The sequence below is a fragment of the Canis aureus genome, chromosome 6 (assembly GCF_053574225.1).
Source record: "Canis aureus isolate CA01 chromosome 6, VMU_Caureus_v.1.0, whole genome shotgun sequence".
Lineage (NCBI taxonomy): Eukaryota > Metazoa > Chordata > Mammalia > Carnivora > Canidae > Canis > Canis aureus.
Genome location: NC_135616.1, coordinates 36792416 through 36810707, shown reverse-complemented (window position 1 = coordinate 36810707; position 18292 = coordinate 36792416). Strand labels below are relative to the sequence as shown.

Here is an 18292-nt window from a genome sequence, read left to right as displayed (position 1 = left end):
ACACTAATTATGCAGGATGCTGGGCTCAATTCTTTGCCACATTATATATCTCTATAATGTAGATCTTATCATCTCTATTCATACATGGGAAAATTTAGGTTCAGTGAGGTCACTTAGCTAGCAAGTGACAGAGCCAAGGTTCAATCCAGGTCCATTTGACTCTAGAACACTTCTCTGTCTCCCACAGATCATTGGGCTTGTTTGGAAGGGGTCCGCCTCCTAAATCTGACACTCCCTCCCTATGTTATCTTGAACGGAATATCATGTAATCTCTTTGAGGCTCACTCTCATCTATAAAATGTGGGCAATCAAGCCTGATCAAAGTCTCTGCCAGTTCTAAAATGTTGATTATCACTCTTGCATACCATACTTCTGCCCCTTTCCTACAAAGGGGCTGCTTTTATTAAAGTATGCTCAAGACTATATGTAACCCCTAGGGCATGACCAACCTACTTTTATCTTATGTCTGCATTTTCTTCATCACAAATGTCTACTTTGCATACTTCTGGAGAGTTTGAGAATTTCTCTTCCTATACTAACAATATCTACCTCTTTGGTAAAGTCCTGTTACTTCTATTTCAGTTCTGGAGTAATTGCTTCAAAAATAATAACAAGAAAAAGCTCTCAAAAGGATATATAGGGATTGTGATGGAACACTCTGTGTCTTCCTTTTGTATAGATCAAAGACAAAGGGAAGGAATAGCATATCCATTCCTTTCATCCATAGTCAGACATAGAGGACCAGGTTCTTTCAAGAGTCTCCATTGAAAATGATGATGTGCTCCTACCCTGCTCAGTGCTTTATGTCAATTTTCTTATTTAATCTCCAGAGCAACCCATTGAAAGATTGCTACTTTCACCATTTTCTACAGCAGGGAAAACTGACATGCAGAGACCTGAGAATGTGATCTGTAGTCTCACTGGGAGCAAGTGGCAGGATTTGCACCAAGCTTCCTGGCTCTGCCATCCACATTTCATCTGCTCTCCTTGGATTCATACCTCCAGCGATCATGGCCTAATTTGTATTCTCTATTATTAGTTATAAATATACAGTTAATAGCCAATCCAATGGTTTTGTTGATGTTGAATCACAAAAACTCCAGTCATGCTTCTGCAGTTGCATTAACACCTAAGGACAAGAAAAATGGATGTAACCGGCCATCCAGTCAAAGCTAGCAGGGCACTGGCACATGAACTTCTGTCTGTCCCTCTCATGGCAGGCTGTTGGAGGCAAACCAGAGCTTCTAGAACCTAGCAAACAGGGCTTTACTGTAAGGAATGCATAGCAAACCAGCACACTCTGATTTAACAGTTCTAGTTTGGCTCTGTGTCCACAGAGACGCATAAACTAAGAGAGCAGGCAAATATATGTACAAAGAGCAGATGCTCTCATAGTCACTGTTGAAACATTTCACCCAAACTGTATGAAAAGTGTCTTCTCTCAAGATATACTAAATGTTAGTTGACATGTTCTGAATCGTGCTGAAGTCCTCATTCTGTACGTTTTGTCTCATCCCAGGTGCACAGAACCACTCACTCTTGTTCTCTTGTAAGATACAGCCTGCCACTGAGCACTTCTGACCCACATAAAGACTGCGAATTGAAAGGGCTTGGGAATCAAATACAAAATCAGGTTCGGGAGAACCCAAGGACAAGTGACCTCAAAGCAGCACGGACAACCATGTAAAATAGACTGTAGTGGCCATTCATTAGTGGGGGGAGGGGGGCGCCAACCAGAGCAGCCAATGCTTGTTGCTTCTTTTGGTGGAACCAAAGTTTGAGTCTTTGTGTTTTTCAAAGCCAACTTAATCCAGAGTGGAGTGCTGTTAGCCAATTGGGGTGGGAAATCCGTGGACGGTCCCAAGTGATCTCAGTGCTGCACACCTGGAGAAGGTGGTTCTGCAAGACTGTCTGTTACGTTTGAAGCAGTGATTCTTAGTGGAAACACAAGACCTGTCCTAGGAGTAGGGAGCACGTTTCTACAGCTGGGATGGCCTTTGCCATCCAAACCTGCTTTTCACAGCAAACTGGACAGACTTACCCGTGGCCCCTTCCTCTCTGGTACTTTGCCTGCTGTATGAATGAAGATTGTATTCCTCTGGAAATATTTTACAGTTTAATATTGAGTGTAATTAAGAATATAATCATGTTATCAAAAATGGTATTTAACTCTGTTGTAGTTTCTTTAACATTCATGTGGATAAAAAAAAGTCTATAATAAAAAAACTATGAAGTAATAGTGGTGTTCATGTAGTTAAATGCATATTTGATTGGGGGCAGCTAATAGGAATGAATACTTTTTAGAATTATTTTGATATAAAATACTTGAATAAATTATTTTTGAAAATGGAACTCCTTCAAAAATTATTATTAAAGTCTAGGTTAGCCTTTGGCCACTGTCAGCAGCTGGAGTCCTCCCCATCATTCTAGGATCTTTGTATGGCTAGGGGAAGCTTCTGTGTTCCTGCTAGGTCTTCTGATAATGTTGGTGATGGTTGATATGGTGCTACCTTCCTTACTATGATGTTGAATCAAAGCCTGAGATCCGGGGCAGCCCGGGTGGCGCAGCGGTTTAGCGCCGCCTGCAGCCCAGGGCGTGATCCTGGAGATCGGGGATCGAGTCCCACGTCGGGCTCCTGGCATGGAGCCTGCTTCTCCCTCTGCCTGTGTCTCTGCCTCTCTCTCTCCTGCTCTGTATCTCTCATGATTAAATAAAATAAAATCTTAAAAAAAAAAAAATCTGTGCTTTAAAAAAAAAAAAAAGCCTGAGATCCCCCCCTTTTTTAAAAGAATTATTTCTTTGAGAGAGACAGATAGGGTGGAGGGAGAGGCAGAAGAAGAGGGAGAAGGAGAGAGAGATTCCTCAAGCAGATACCCCTCTAAGTGTGGAGCCCAATGCAGAGCTCCATCCCATGACCCGAGATCATGACCTGAGCTGAAATCAAGAGTCAGATGCTTAAGCAACTGAGCCACCCAGCCCCCCACATCCCGTGAAATTCCTTGTATGCCAAAAATTCTGCCTCTCAGATGAGACAGAAGGACCAAAATGGTGACTTCTTTGGAGCAAGGATTTCTAAGTTCTTGCTGAGTTGCACAGAAATCTACTGCAGAAGACCTCTTACCATGAGGTTGCCAAGCACCATCCTAACTGAAGAGACGCCTTGCCAGTGGCATTCTTGACAGATTTCAAAAGAGGCTTAAAATGCCTCACCAGGCTATTTGATAGTTTCCCCCCCCCCCCCACCATCTTCATTATCATGAACTATTTAAAAAAAATCACAATTTGGCCCTTGAAAAAAAAATGTTCTTAACCTTTGGTTGTCACATTAAGAACTCAAAGGAGAGCTGCTCATTGGTGATTGTCTTCCTAGCCCAAGAATAGCAAGAACAGGAAGCTGGTCAGAGAAGAGATCTAAGCAGGTCCTGGAATCTGAAGACAGAGTCCCAGTGATTACTAGTGGAGAATAACATGAGGGTGCAGTGACGGACCACACAGGACAGAATGCTCTCTGAAGGGTCCAGGCCTGGGTGTGAGCATGAGGCTCATGCAGCCCTTCAGATGAGGTTGGTCCACGTTCCTGAAATTGGCAGCTGGGCTTAGGAGGATAAGCAGCCCGTCAAGTTGGTGGAGCGTTTTCTCCACAGAAGCTTTACATGACACAGAGGGTTGGAAGCCCAGCACCCTTAGCTTTGTACTTCAAGCCAATTCTTTCAGAGGTGACAGAAAGAGCTCCTGGGAGCCCGAACAATGGTGAGCAGGGAGAGAGGCAGGGAGAGAGGCTGAAGTAATGGACAGACTTACTTATGGCCTTTGCCCTGCAGCTGCATTGGTGGGCAGCATAAACTAACCTGAAATATCATTCTTTTTTTTTTCTAATTGCACCTTGAAATGTCTCATTAGTGCTGAAATATCAACAAATAATTTTGAAGCAAAAGGGAAATTAGAACTGGATAGCTTGACAAGAATATCTGAGAGCCTGGAGTTAGTAACTGTGCCATAGCTCTGAACTGAATTAATGTCCAAACTCTTGGGGAAGCCCACCGGCCTCTTGGATGCTGGTGGTATATTGTGACTTTCAGTTCTCCTCCTAAACTCCAAACTCCATAGAAGCCCAGTTGTGCCTCTTTTCCAAGAGCACTTGGAAACTGCTGTTGTCTTTATTCTCATGACCTTTGAGTCTCCCCATTTCTTGAGGCATTTTATCAAACTCAGTCTATTTCTTACAAACAGTAGAGCCCAAGAATCCTCCAGGTAACCATGAAGTTATACACCCAAACCCAAAACCTTCAGAGAAAAAAAGTCCGACAGATGACACGGACACATCATTAATCGATATACTTTCTCACTAAGGAGAGTGAACACCTCTTCTTCATTCTAGCAATGCTTTGATGCTCCTAAGTTGGAACAAAAAGAATTTGTCCCTAAAACCGGATGTGATTGGGTGATCCGAGCTGCCCTATGGAAACAGACAGGACATCCATCTAAAGTGCTGTATGGGGCTAAAAATAAAGCCACTCTTCAGAAGGACAAATAAAAATTCTTGGCTCCACAAAATGACAGCAGAAAAATGCTGTGCTCTTTTCTTTGACCATTTTATCATTTTAAAACTCCAAGGTCAAGCCAACTATTAGCTAATGAAGAATAAGGGCAATGCATATAAAATTCTCTATTTCAATTCCAGATGAAATCATAAGATCAGAAACAGCCATAGAAAATCAAAGCAGAAATCCAGTCCCAAACAATAAAGCATTTCCTATTGGGATAGACATTGCAGACAGATGCTTTTGGTCCTTAGGACGCCTGAGTAATTGCTCATCTATTTGCCACAGGCAAGGAGAATGGGACATCACATCCCACTTTCCTTAGATTGAGCAATGAGTGTAGCCTCAGCTCTGTGGAAAATAGAGGAGAATTCTCTCCTAGCTACAGGGAATATGACCAAGCAGATAGTATCTTTTTCATTTAAGGATAACAGTTAAAACAGCCTTGGTCAGCAGTGAGGAGGGTCAGAAAAGAGGAATCCCACCAGCATGCTAAGAATGTGTAAGTACCTCATTTAATGAGGATGCTTCTAGTTGACTCCAGGCCAATGACAGAGCTCCTTTGTCTCTCTACACAGTTGAGGACACAAAGTTCAAGTCTGACCTCCTAACATGATTCCCCATACACAACTTACACAGTTTGTAATTACACATTCCTTCCTTTCATAGGAAGATGTGCACTGTACACTTCATGAGAGCAGGGGAAATGTTCATTTCAGCGCTCCACCACCTCTACACTGCTGAGCACAATCCCTGGCATGTAGTTACTACATAAAATATTTTTGTTGGTTAAGTGGATGTCATTTACTTTATTTGAGTCAATCCCAAAATCTGATTGTTTCACTGTTATCACTTTAAACTCAAGGAACATTGACATTTCATTTGGTTTCAAATGACCATATGTGGCAAATGTTAGTTACCATGCAACAGTATCCATTCCTGGTGGCAATGCACTTAGATAAAAGACTGCATCTCCCAGGCTTACTTGCAACTAGATGTAGCCATATGACTGTGTTCTGGCCAATAAGATGTAAGTAGAAATATGTGGCATTTTCAGGAATTCAATTCTAAAGAGTTTGACGTAGGCAATATTTCTCTTTTCCCTTCCCTTTCCTTCTTTCCCGGTGTCTGGAATATGGAGGGAGCCCCAGAAGCCATCTTGGGCCATGTGGTGACTTTGAAGATAGAAGCCATATGCTAGTATGCAACAGAAACATAATAGAAACCTGAGTCCCTAACAGCTGCTGAACCAGCGTTCTAACTCTGGACTGCCCACTTCCAAACTTCTTTTATTTTGGAGAGAAATAAAATTCTATCTTGTTTAAACCACTGTTATTTTAGATTTTCTGTTAACTCTGATTACAGAATCCTTTTCTCTATTTGGGAGCTCAGTGATCAGTTAACAGTAACACAACTTCTTATTAGTGTAACAACTTTCCAACGCATATTTATGCCAGTCATGCCATCTCACGTTCTCATTAGCCCTTTGCTTTGGCTAAAGGAGGTCAGTGGGTATGAAGGCTGGTTAGTTGCAGAGTTAAGCCTCAAATCTCCTTACTGCTATAGCCAGCTTTTCCTGCTCAATCTCTTGGCCTCACCATCAGAGCTGAACCAGTCTGTCACATCTCTGATATCCCCCATTGCAATATAGATGGGTGAAGATGACAGAAGGGCTGGATGTGAACTTGATCTGCTCCCCAGAGTAGGACAGGAACTGGGTTGGAAAGGTACACTATCCAAAAGACCTCACAGGCTCTTGTGTGATGCAAGCAAAGCTGTGACCTGGTGTGTAGCTAGGACCACAAAGAGAATAGAGGTCAGCAGCACATATATCCCAGGAGCAGAAGGTAGTCAGTCATCATCATCCTTGATAGTGGATCCCTGCTGCTCACTTAGCATTCATGGTCACGTTCCAACCTTGGGTAAACATACCACAGAGAATAAATAGGGTGGCAAGAAGCAAGCCCAGTTGACTTGACTGGGGGATATGACAGTCAGAGAGGAATTTGACCCAGGAACCCATGTGGGCACTTGGTTCCCCTAATCAGAGGGCAGCAAGGCTACTTGGGAGATTGAGTAATTGCTCTGGGACCCCTAGACTTGGACTAGGAACCACTACACAGGACTAGAAGGGAGCTAAGACTTTCTAAATGCCTCTGGACTCCAGTCTTGATGTAGGCTCTGAAACAATGTTGTAGCTTCAGGAGGAAGAATGGAAAGACAGCTGGTCTTGAACTGAAAAAGAATCCAAAAAATACTAACAGCTGAGAATACCTTGCTGCAAATGGCCACTTATTTCCACACCAGGCCTAATATACATATAATTTAGAAGTAATAAACTCAAGTTATCTAAAGTAAATAATCATTCTGAAAAGCCACGACTCTGTACCAAATTAGGAACTTCCCTGAAAGCATTGTTAACGTCTGGAGTTTTCAAACAATAAAATTCATTCTTCTCATCCAACTTTTACATCATCTCACTATTAAGGACAGTGGCTTCCTGGATAATTGTTAATGATGGTTTTCTTTATTATATTTTAGACCATTTAGCAAAGTTTATTGATTTATACTTCCTTGTAATTAGTTGTAGTGATTAAAATAGCTTTTATGGCCCTCTAGAGATTGACTTTTTAAAGAATCAACATTTACCCCAAATTGTGTGCTTTAAAACATGGTTAAATACTGTTTGAATTCAGTACTAAACCATCATTGGTGAAACTGTGATTTTATATGTAGTTGCTTTCTCATCCCTCTGCTCATATGGCACTATCATCCAATTACTTGGCAGCCAATAATAATAACAGCAGCCAACTTTCATTGAGTGATTACAATAAGCATAACATTGTACCAAGTGTCTTAACACATTATTTCATTTAATCCTCTCAAAAACCCTGTGAGGCAGAGACTATTTAACTATTTAATTGAAATCTGAGGAGTTAAGTCACTTAGCTGAGAAGTAGAAAATTAAGAATTCGAAACTTTGGCCACTATAACTTTAAAATCTCTGCTTTTAGCCACTGAACTCCAGTGCACATTGCCAGGGGAGCCAAGCAAGACCCTTTGCACACATGGGTAAACTGGCAGCCCCCTGAATGACATTTGAAGGATGCTGGAGACCTTTCTTAAACAAAAATACCTATCCTCACCAAATTCACTTGAAGCTGAAATTCGTCCATTGGCAAGATTCCTCTAACTAAGGTATTTTATGTTCCTGGAAATATAAGTACTCTAACACAGTGCTACTTGAAATGTGGTCTAAAGCTAAAACAATAAAAAGAAGAAAACATAAGAGTAAATCTTTATGACCTTGGGTTAGGCAATGGTGTCTTAAATACAGCACCAAAAGCGCAAGAGACAGAAAAAAAATAGATAAATTGGACTTCATAAACATTACAAACTTCAGTGCTACAGATACTATCAAGAATATGAAAAGACAGCCTATAGAATGGGAGAAAATATTTGTAAATTATATACCTGATAAGAGATTGTATCCAAAATATATAAAGAACTCTTACAACTCAATAATAAAAATACAACCTAAATAAGAAATGGGCAAAAGATTTGAACAGACATTTTTCCAGAGAAGATACACAAATGTCCAGTAAACATGTGAAAAGATGCTCAACATCATGAGTCATCAGGGAAATGCAAATCAAAATCAGTGAACCCACTTCACCTTACTTCAAAAACCATTTCATATCCACTAGGATGACTGTTTTCAAAAAGACAGACAGTTACAGATTTGGTAAAGATGTGAGATAAATTGGAACCCTTGTACATTGCTGTGGGAATATAACATGGTGCAGCCATCTTATATTTTCCAAACTGTGGAAAACAGTTTGGCAGTTCCTTAAAAAAAATTAAACATAGAATTATCATGCCACTTATTAATTCTACTCCCAGAATATACTCAAAAGTATTGGAAACAGGTACTTATATATTTGCATATAACTGTTCATAGCAGCACTATTTACAATAGTCAAAAGGTAGAAATGACTCATATGTCCATCAGTGAATGAATGGATAACCAAAATATGATGTAAAATATTATTCAGTCATGAGAAGAAATGAAGTATTGACACATGCTACAACATGGATGAACCTTAAAAACATTATTCTAAGTAAAACAAGCCAGACATAAAAGGTCACAGAATGTATGATTCCATTTATGTGAAATTCTAGAATGGCAAATTCATAGAGATAGAAATCAGATCGATGGTTTTCACGGCCGGTGGGGGGACAGATTTTGTAGAAACTACTTAATGGGTACAGGTTTTCTTTGGAGTGATAAAAATATTTTGAAAGGAAATAGAGGTAATAGTGTCCCCAAATCGTGAGTGTGTTGAATAGCACTGAAATGTCCTTTGAAATGGTTAATTTTATGTTACAGGAATTTCACCTCAAAAAAAAAAAAAAAAAAACCTTTTATAAATTTAACAAAAGATACGTAAGACGTTTCTAGTGAAAACCTCAAAATATTGTTGAAAGAAATTTAAAAGACTTAAAACACTTGAGAAATATCATGGGTTGGTAGATTCATTATTGTTAAGATATCAGTTTTCCGCAAATGTGTTTATAGGTTCAACACAATTTCAATCAAACTCCCAAAAAGACTTCTGGAAGAAACTGGCAAGATGACCCTGTAATTAAGCACAAGTACAAAGGACCTAGGATACCCAAGGCACCTTTTTTTTTTTTTTTTTTTTAGTGATAGTCACAGAGAGAGAGAGAGAGAGAGAGAGAGGCAGAGACACAGGCAGAGGGAGAAGCAGGCTCCATGCACCGGGAGCCTGATGTGGGACTCGATCCCGGGTCTCCAGGATTGCGCCCTGGGCCAAAGGCAGGCGCCAAACCGCTGCGCCACCCAAGGATCCCCCAAAGCACTTTTGAAAATGAAGAGCAAGTTTCCAGGAATTTATACTCCTTGATTTCAAAACTTACTATAAAGTCATAACAATCCTAACACTGTGTGGCACTGGCTTCATGTTTGGCAAACATCAGTGAAACTGAATACAGAGCCCAGACATAGACCAGACCTATATGGCCATTTGATATTTGACAAAGATGCCAAAGAAATGGTCAAAGGAAAGTCTCTTTAACAAAATGGTGCTGGAATAAATAATTCTATGTCCATATGAAAAAACAATTGATTTCAACCTCTACTTCACACCGTATACAAAATCTAATCTGAGACAGATGATAGACTGAAATGTAAAACTTGAAATCCTAAAAATTTCAGAGTAAAACATGGGAGAATATCTTCATGACCAGGAGGTAGGCAAAGATTTCTTATATGTACAAAGCAATAGTCACCAAAAAAAAAAAAAAAAAAAAAAAAAAACAGAAAAAAAACAACCTGATAAATTAGACTTCATCAAAATTAGAAGTTTGTGCTCATCATAACACCAGTTAAAAAATGACGTGCAAACCACAAACTGGGAGAAAACATAGGCAAACATATATCTGACAAAGAATTTGTATCTAGCCTGTATAAAGGACTCCTTCATCTTATTAAAATAAGAAGCAATCCGACTTAGGGATGCCTGGGTGTCTCAGTGGTTGAGTGTCTGCCTTCGGCTCAAGGCGTGATCTCTCATGAATGAATGAATAAAATCTTAAAAAAAAAAAAAACTCAGCACAAAAAAAAAAAACTCAACAAAAGAATTGAATAGACTTAAAAAAAAAGAATTGAGTGGACTTGTCATAAAAGAAAAGATACAGATTATCAATAAACATATGAAAAAGTGACTAACCCCATTTGTCATCAGGAGATAAGTTAAAACCCCAATGAGATACCACTGGTACCCTCTAGAATGACTAAATTTAAAGGACTGACGAATCCCTACACTGACAAAGTTTTTTTTGTTTTTTTGTTTTTTTAAGATTTACTTATTTATTCAAGAGAAACACAGAGAGAAAGAAAGGCAGTGACCAGGCAGAGGGAGAGGGAGAAGCAGGCTCCATGCAGGAAGCCTGACATGGGACTCGATCCTGGGTCTCCAGGATCATGCCCTGGGCTGAAGGCGGCGCTAAACCCCTACACTGACAAAGTTGTAGAGTGACTAAAACTCCTATGTTGTTGTTAGGAATATAGGGTGGGGGTAGCCCCGGTGGTTCAGCAGTTTAGCGCCTGCCTTCGGCCCAGGGTGTGATCCTGGAGACCAGGGATCAAGTCCCACATCAGGCTCCCTTTATGGAGCCTGCTTCACCCTCTGCCTGTGTCTCTGCCTCTCTCTTTCTGTGCCTCTTATAAATAAATAAATAAAATCTTAAAAAAAAAAAAAAAAAGGAATACAGGATGGTATAAATTCTTTAGGAAGAGATCTGGAAATTTCAAGCCTAAGCCAGAGTCCCCAGAAAGGGAAATTTAAGAACAGCAATCACGAGAAGGCAACTAGGCTTTTGACAAAATATAGTGTGCCTCAACTTACCTTTTAAAAAGGCAGAAGAGCCAGGCATAAAAAAGAGGGAGCAGCAGACCCACTGCTGGGCTGGAAACACTATTTGATCATTTCCCAACTTCCATTCCTGCCTTTGTGAATCCGCTTCTGTGATGCTCATGGATCCTTGTGAGGCTTGGATGCAGAGAGATTTCAGGGTTTCTTTGTTTTTTGCTTTTAAAGATTTTATTTATTTATTCATGAAAGACACACACACAGAGAGAGGCAGAGACACAGGCAGAGGGAGAAGCAGGCTCCATGCAGGGAGCCCGACATGGGACTCGATCCCAGGACCCCGGGATCACGCCCTGAGCCAAATGCAGATAGATGCTCAACCACTGAGCCACCCAGGTGCCTCCGAGATTTTTAGTTTTATTCTTGCTATATATGTTGGTTAGCCAACTTCCATTGCCTGAAGTAACTTGAACAGGCCTCTGCCAACTATACCAAACCTGTAAACAAATGCTTAACCCATTGGCTGTGTTTCTTTTATATAGTCTCATTTTTACTTACGTCTGTGCCTAAAGATATAAAAGACATTTTCTGTATTCTCTGCTCAAGAAAAAGTATGTTTGGGGGGAAAAAACTACATGGTTTTTCCATCTCTTAGAAAAACAAAAGTTGTTCCATCATATGACAGGTTTTCAGAACTCTCACAGTCCCCAAATCCTTAAGTCCCCATAAACAGTCCCCAAATCCGTAAGTCCCCATAAGCAGACTTCCTGGTATACTTTGATCTCCCCTTCCTCCCAAACCCCTGCCACAGTCGCCACGACCTTTCCTTCTTGTATAAAATGGATTCAACCAAGATTAATAAGATAATACTTGTAAAAGACATCTTTTCTTTAATAAGCTACATAAATAACAACAGGCATAAGAAAGTCCCTTGGGATGCTACTTAATTCTCCAAACTCCTGGGAGGTTTTCTTACTTGAACATTAACAAGGAAGGAAAAATCTTGAAAACAACAGATGTAGGCATATCATCTTCTGGAACAGAACCTTTAATTCTTCACTCCCAATAAGCCAAGGCTAGTTGACCTTTATAGCTACTACAGCACCAAATTAATTGGGGAAAGTGTTTCTACACAGATGAAGACTCAAAAACTAATACTAGAAAAATAAGTATGAGCTAAGGTTTTGTACCACCACTTTCATCTTGCAAATTTTTGATGCTACCTGTTATCTACAAAATAAATCCCAAGTCCTACCTGTTGTTGAGGCTCCATACACTTTGGACCCAACTTACATCTGCCATCTCACAGCTGGACTCTCCCTACATTGGCCCATCATTGCTATCTTCTTGTCTTTGCTGGGTACAATCCCCACTTGGAAGGTCCTCCTTCCCTGTTTCTTCTTGCCTAATCTGTGTTTAACACTCAAGGTCCAGCAGCTCAAGTCCATCCCTTGCCCTAGCTCTCTAAACCCTTAGATTTTTCACCCTTCTCTAAATCCTATAAGGGTATGAGGTTTTCTGCATCAGTTGCTTGGCCCTTCTTATGTGTTGCCTTACGTTTCTCATTGCTCCTCTTTGTCTTATTGTGCGCCCTGTGAGACTGTAAACTCCTCAGGGCAGGAACATATCGCCCTAGTCCTGTGCTGCACTCCTCTTGGTTGGATAAGTGTTTCCTAATGCAGACGACTTGGATGTTTCAAATGCTCTAAACTTGCATACAGGGACACCTGGGTGCCCTCAGTGGCTGAGTGTCTGCTTTTGGCTCAGGTCGTGATCCCGGAGTCCTGGGATCGGGTCCCTGCATCAGGCTCCCCGCAGGGAGCCTGCTTCTCCCTCTGCCTGCGTTTCTGCCTTTCTCTGTCTTTCCTGAATAAATAAATAAAATCTTTGAAAAAACCCCAAAAACTTGCATACAAGTTTGTAGAGAACTTATGAGAACTTGGGGGAGATTCAATATATAGAAATGTGGCTAACTAAGCTCATCTGCGTTCTGAGCCACAGTTCATTCATTATCACTGCTCCTTCCCACTCCCCCACCTGTCCCCTTGAGAGTCTGTCCTCTTTATGTATATACACACAGATGCTTCTTGAGTTTCTTAAACCTTCATATATTATGTAGCTTTGCTCCATATCCAAAGTAGGTTAACTACACTAATAACACCAGCAGATGACTCTGGTGGTAGTTTGTATGGTGCCTGTGGATTTAAGAATCCATGAACCTACCACAGTTTTTCTTGAACTCTTTTCTTCTCAAGCTACTGCCTCCTTTCTCCTTCCTGTCACCATCGATTTATTTTTCTTAATTCTTCTTAGATTTATTTGTGCCCAAGACCTGGCTTCCGCCCTGAGAGATGGCCACATTTAGCTTGACCTTTGTATCTGGATCATGAATTGGTTGTTTTGCATTTTATTTTGAGTCCTAAGTATATTTATCTCTTATTGAGAGAAAGGGGTGCTCCCCCCCCACCTCCCTGTATTTGTAGTTAAGGTAGATTAAGAAATGCTGCAGTAACAAATAAAATCCTGAAATCTCAGTTGGTCAGTGGCCTAACATTATAAAATTTTATTTCTTGATCATATCACAGTCCACCACAGTCCACAGGGGAAAGTTTTCATCTGTGCTGTGGCTCTGACAACTTTGAGATCTTTGGAGCTCTCCATTGGAACCAGTCTACCCGGTCAACTAACACTGGGGGAGAAAGATCAAACAGAAAATCCACTGTTTCCACACTGCCCTGGCTTGAAAATAAAATTCACATTCCATTGGCCAGAATTCAATTACACATTCCTAAATAAGGATAGGGAATACTGAAAAATGTAAATATCCTGTGTACCTAGGAAGGATTCAGCTGGATATTGCTCAGCACAGTCAATACCACATCTTCTCACTTCTATCTTCCAATGGATTCCTATGTTACTTATTACCTGAAATCTATTTCTATTTATTTTTTCTATAAGAGACTCTTCACAGAGCATAATGACTTCTTGGTTCTAATTTGGAAATCGGTGCTTTTAGGACTATGACATATCTCTCATCTTCGATTTTTTATTGCCTGCTTAGTTTAGTTCTGTCACTTCTTAGAACTGTTTTTTGTTGTTGTTGCTGGTGGTGGTGGTGGTGGTGGTGGTGGTGATGGTAGTTTTTGTTTTTTGTTTTTGTTAATCCATTGCTGGAGTACATCACCAAAAGGATGTTTGAAATGTACCTCCTTTGAAGTATACATTTCTTGAAGACAGGGCATCTGCTGTGCTTATTGTTATATGTCTACTGCCTAAAATAAAGCCGAAAGAGGTACATGGTACATATGTGTTAACTAGGTAAGAACTTTTTGAGAGTTTTGCATGTTTAAAAGTCTTTATAAAAAATAATTTTGGGCAGCTCCTGGGTGGCTTAGTTGGTTAGGTGTTCAACTCTTGATTTCGGCTCAGGTCATGATCTCAGTGTTGTGAGATTGAGCCCCTTGTTGATTCTCTCCCCCTCTGCCCCACCCCCCTCTCTTAAAAAATAAAACAAAATAAATAACAATAATAATTTTGTTTGAGGCCCCTGGGTAGCTCAGTCAGTGAAACATCTGATTCTTGATCTCAGCTCAGGTCTTGATCTCAAGGTCATGAAATTCAGCCCCTGCACTGGGCTCCATGCTGGGTGTGGAGCCTACTTTAATAACAAATATATAATAATAATAATAATAATAATAATAATAATAATAATAATAATAATAATTTTGTTTAATAAGTGTTAGTTTTGGGGCACCTGGGTGGCTCAGTCGGTGAAGCGTCTACCTTTGGCTCAGCTCATGATCTCAGGATTCTGGATTGAGCCCCACTTGGGACTCCCTGCTCAGTGGTGAACCTGCTTCTCCCTCTGCCTCTCCCCCTGCTTGTGCTCTCTCTCTCTCTCGTCAAATAAATAAATAAATAACATCTTTTTTTAAAAGTTAGTTTTTCCCTTATCTTTAAAATCTTTATTTTACCCTCACCATTAATAGCTAGTTGGATTGGGCAGCCCCAGTGGCGCAGCGGTTTAGCGCTGCCTGCAGCCCAGGGCGTGATCCTGGAGACCCTGGATCAAGTCTCACATCAGGCTCTCTGTATGATGCCTGCTTCTCCCTCTGCCTGTGTCTCTGCCTCTCTCTCTCTCTGTCTCTATGAATAAATAAATAAAATATTTTAAAAAAATAAATAGTTGGATTGGCTATAGAATTTTAGGCCTAAAATTATTTTCTTTTGAAACCTTGGAAGAAGTGCACTGCTGTCTTCCATATTTAGTGCTAATCGACTTATTTCTTTATAGGTAACAGTTTTCCTCCCTTGAAGTTTTTAGAATCTTTAATAGGATTTTAAATTTAAGGCGTAATACGGTTTTGAAATTTCATGATGATGGGTCCGGCTAATGCTTTTTTTTTTTTTTTATGTATTTATTTAGTGAGTTAAGTTTTTACCATTTAACCTGCTATGTACCCAGTAAGTCTTTAGTCTTTTCAGTTTGACCACTCATGTACTTTTCATCTCTGGTAATTTTTATTTATATTATTTCCTGTCCTGTATTTCTATCTTTATGAAACTCTCATTTTCCCTATGCTTTCTATATTTCTATACCTGTCTCATACTCTTACCTCTGTTTTTTTTTTTTCCCTTTATATTCTTGGATAGTCCCTCAACTTTATCTTCCAGTGAAACTTTTTGGAGGGATATCATGGTGAATTTTCAGAATTCATTCTTTTTCTCTGATTGTTCCTTCTGCACAGAAATATCTGAAAATGATTATTTTAAATGCCGTTAAATCACTTTTATTATCACCAATTAGCATTTTTTCTTTTTTGAATAAAGTATAATTAATATATATTGTTATATTAGTTTCAGGTATACAGTCTTCTTTTTTTTTTTCTGAATTCTCTCTGCCCCCATCTGAGGTAAGTTTCACTGAGTTTTTCATATTAGTCTTTCCTTTTCATCTTGCTAGTTTTTGCCATGTGTCCAGATTGCCTGTTTGTATTTAATAATAATAAACTTGAATGGATATTTATATAATTGGTGTGTGGAGAAATATCTAACTGGAAGCTCTGAGTACTTGGAAAAGTTTGAAATCAGCAGCTTAGCTGTAGATTGAACTAGTAGGGAACCAGTAGTCAAGCTAACAGCCTCCCAAACACCAAAAGAACAGCCCTACTCTAAGCAGCAACACGCACATTAGAATCCTTAGCTCTTCTCAGATATTTTCATTTCCTAAAAATAAAGTCCCTTCAGTCTTGCCCAGGGGCAAATGCAGACTGGTTGCTATGTTGTCCAAGCACTTTGGGAGTCAGGGCTGGGAAAGCTAAGTACCGCATATAAAGATCATCAATCAACCCATCTGTTCTCAGTCTTGCTTCTCCTTCTGGATCTCTATTGCACCTCCAACTCTGAATCAGGAGATTTTGTAAAACTCTTCAGGAGAACGACTTCCACCCCTCCACTATGACCTCTTCGTGGTTCGTTCTGGACTACAGGTTCATCCTCTGAGTATCATCCATCATTATGCTTCCTCCTTTTTTTTTTTCTTATTTTCCACACATTGTTGAAATGTCTTATGTTCCTCTACATCTTTACTATTAGAAATGCCTTTCCCTTTTTCATTTGTAATGTAATGGAGTCTCAGGAAGTAGTGACGAGAAAAACATGCACTTGATGTGCCTTCTTGAACTAGAAGCAAAGCATATATATTTTAAAGGCCCCCAGGTGATTATGATCAGACAAGTTTGGGAGACACTGTCCTAAACTATTTTTTATCTTTACTTTCCCTTTATTTTAAGCACTGAGCGTTCATGGCTTTGTGACTCCTTGCATTCTATGCTTCGATTTTCCTACTAGTTGATCATTTTCATCAGAGCAGGAGCATGTCTGATTATTCTTTGCGCTTAGCCTACTGTGCTTCACCCAACCCCTGAACAATGAAGGCATGGCTTAGAAGTTCAATACATTCTCCTTGAGTAACAGAATGAGCAAATGCATAGGTGAGCGAAGGAATGATACAAGTTTGAGTTTCTCTAGTTTCCTATCCTGCTTTTATTTACTCAGTGGTGGTTTTTGTTGGTGGTGGGTTTTTTTTTTTTTTAATAGAACTAGTCAGCTATACATAGCCATTCAGAATTAATTCCCTTTAAAAATAGATACAGTGAGTCACTTTTATTTTTTAAGGAAACTTTCCATTTCCAAGAGCCCTATTTCCAGAAACACTTTATAATGCACAAGCTTTCAGCTTGCAAATGGTTTCATTTGAGTCTCATACCAGGAATAGCTTGTATGAATCCATAAACATGAATGAGGCTCTTCTTGTGGGATTTTCCTATTTTAGCCCAATGCTTACCTCAAATAGAACCCATTTAGTTGAATTCTGCTGCCATAAACCCATTTAAACTCAAGGTTGCTATTGTAAATAACAAGATTAAAAGCAAACATACCTCAGTCACCATTGATTCATATCTCAGACAGATGATAAAATAAATATATCTACTAAAATATAGTAGGACAAAAACGTCAAAAACCAATAATCCATTTTTATCATTCTTCAAGGTGAGTCTAAATTTTTGATAAATAGCATACATAATCCTTACCTTAATGAACTAGTTTTTAATGAACACAGGAATAGAAACACTGAGATTTAAAAATAGGAGTGGAAAGAGAGCAGCCAGCACATTTATTATAGACTTATTCTAAGATCTGACTTGCAAACATTTTTCTTCTTTTCCACATACCTGATATTTTCCATTGAGTGTGTGAAAAGTTTTAGTCAGTTTCAATAGTGACTATTTTCTTCAATCAAGTGTTTTCATTTTGTTACAGATGATTCCGGTATTGCGCGTAATATTTAAATCAGCCAGGACCATGAGGATACAATCAGCAAAATTCAGAATGTGAGATGTTCTACAAGAAAAATGACCCAGTTCTCTCAACAAATAAATTACATCCTTACTAAACTTTGAAAGAGTACTTGGGCTGCTCTGGGGACAATAAACTATAGAAAAGCAAAAACCATGGAGACTGGTTAGGAGCTATTGCACTAATCTATACAAGAGATGATTGTGGCTTGCACCAGGGTATTAGTGGTAGAGAAGATAAGAAGTAGTCAGACTTGCATATATATTGAAGTTAAAGTCAACAGAACTTGCCAATAGATTGTATATAGAGTGTGAGACACGGAGATAGAGTGAAGGACAATCCAATGATTTTTCCTTGAACCACTGGAAGGACAGCGTTGCCATCAATTGAAATGGATGGCTTCAAGAGAAGTGGGTTTCAGAGGGAAATCAGGAATTCAATTTTGGGCAAGGTAAATTTGAGATGCTTATTAGACACCCAAGTGATAGTCATCTGGA

The 18292-nt window shown here is 39.6% G+C and overlaps 1 protein-coding gene across 2 annotated transcripts in view; it reads left to right on the top strand.

The window, feature by feature from the left end:
- Positions 1-15850, top strand: part of SKOR2 (SKI family transcriptional corepressor 2) — a 52369-nt gene extending 36519 nt beyond the window's left edge. Inside the window, exon 8 of one of the 2 annotated variants that reach the window (XM_077899711.1) lies at positions 15795-15850. The gene's annotated coding sequence lies outside the window, so the exon portion shown is untranslated. Of the gene's footprint in view, positions 1-1519; positions 2197-15794 lie in introns of those variants that run through there. The other variant, XM_077899710.1, reaches the window with a different exon arrangement.
- Positions 15851-18292: the final 2442 nt, after the last annotated feature.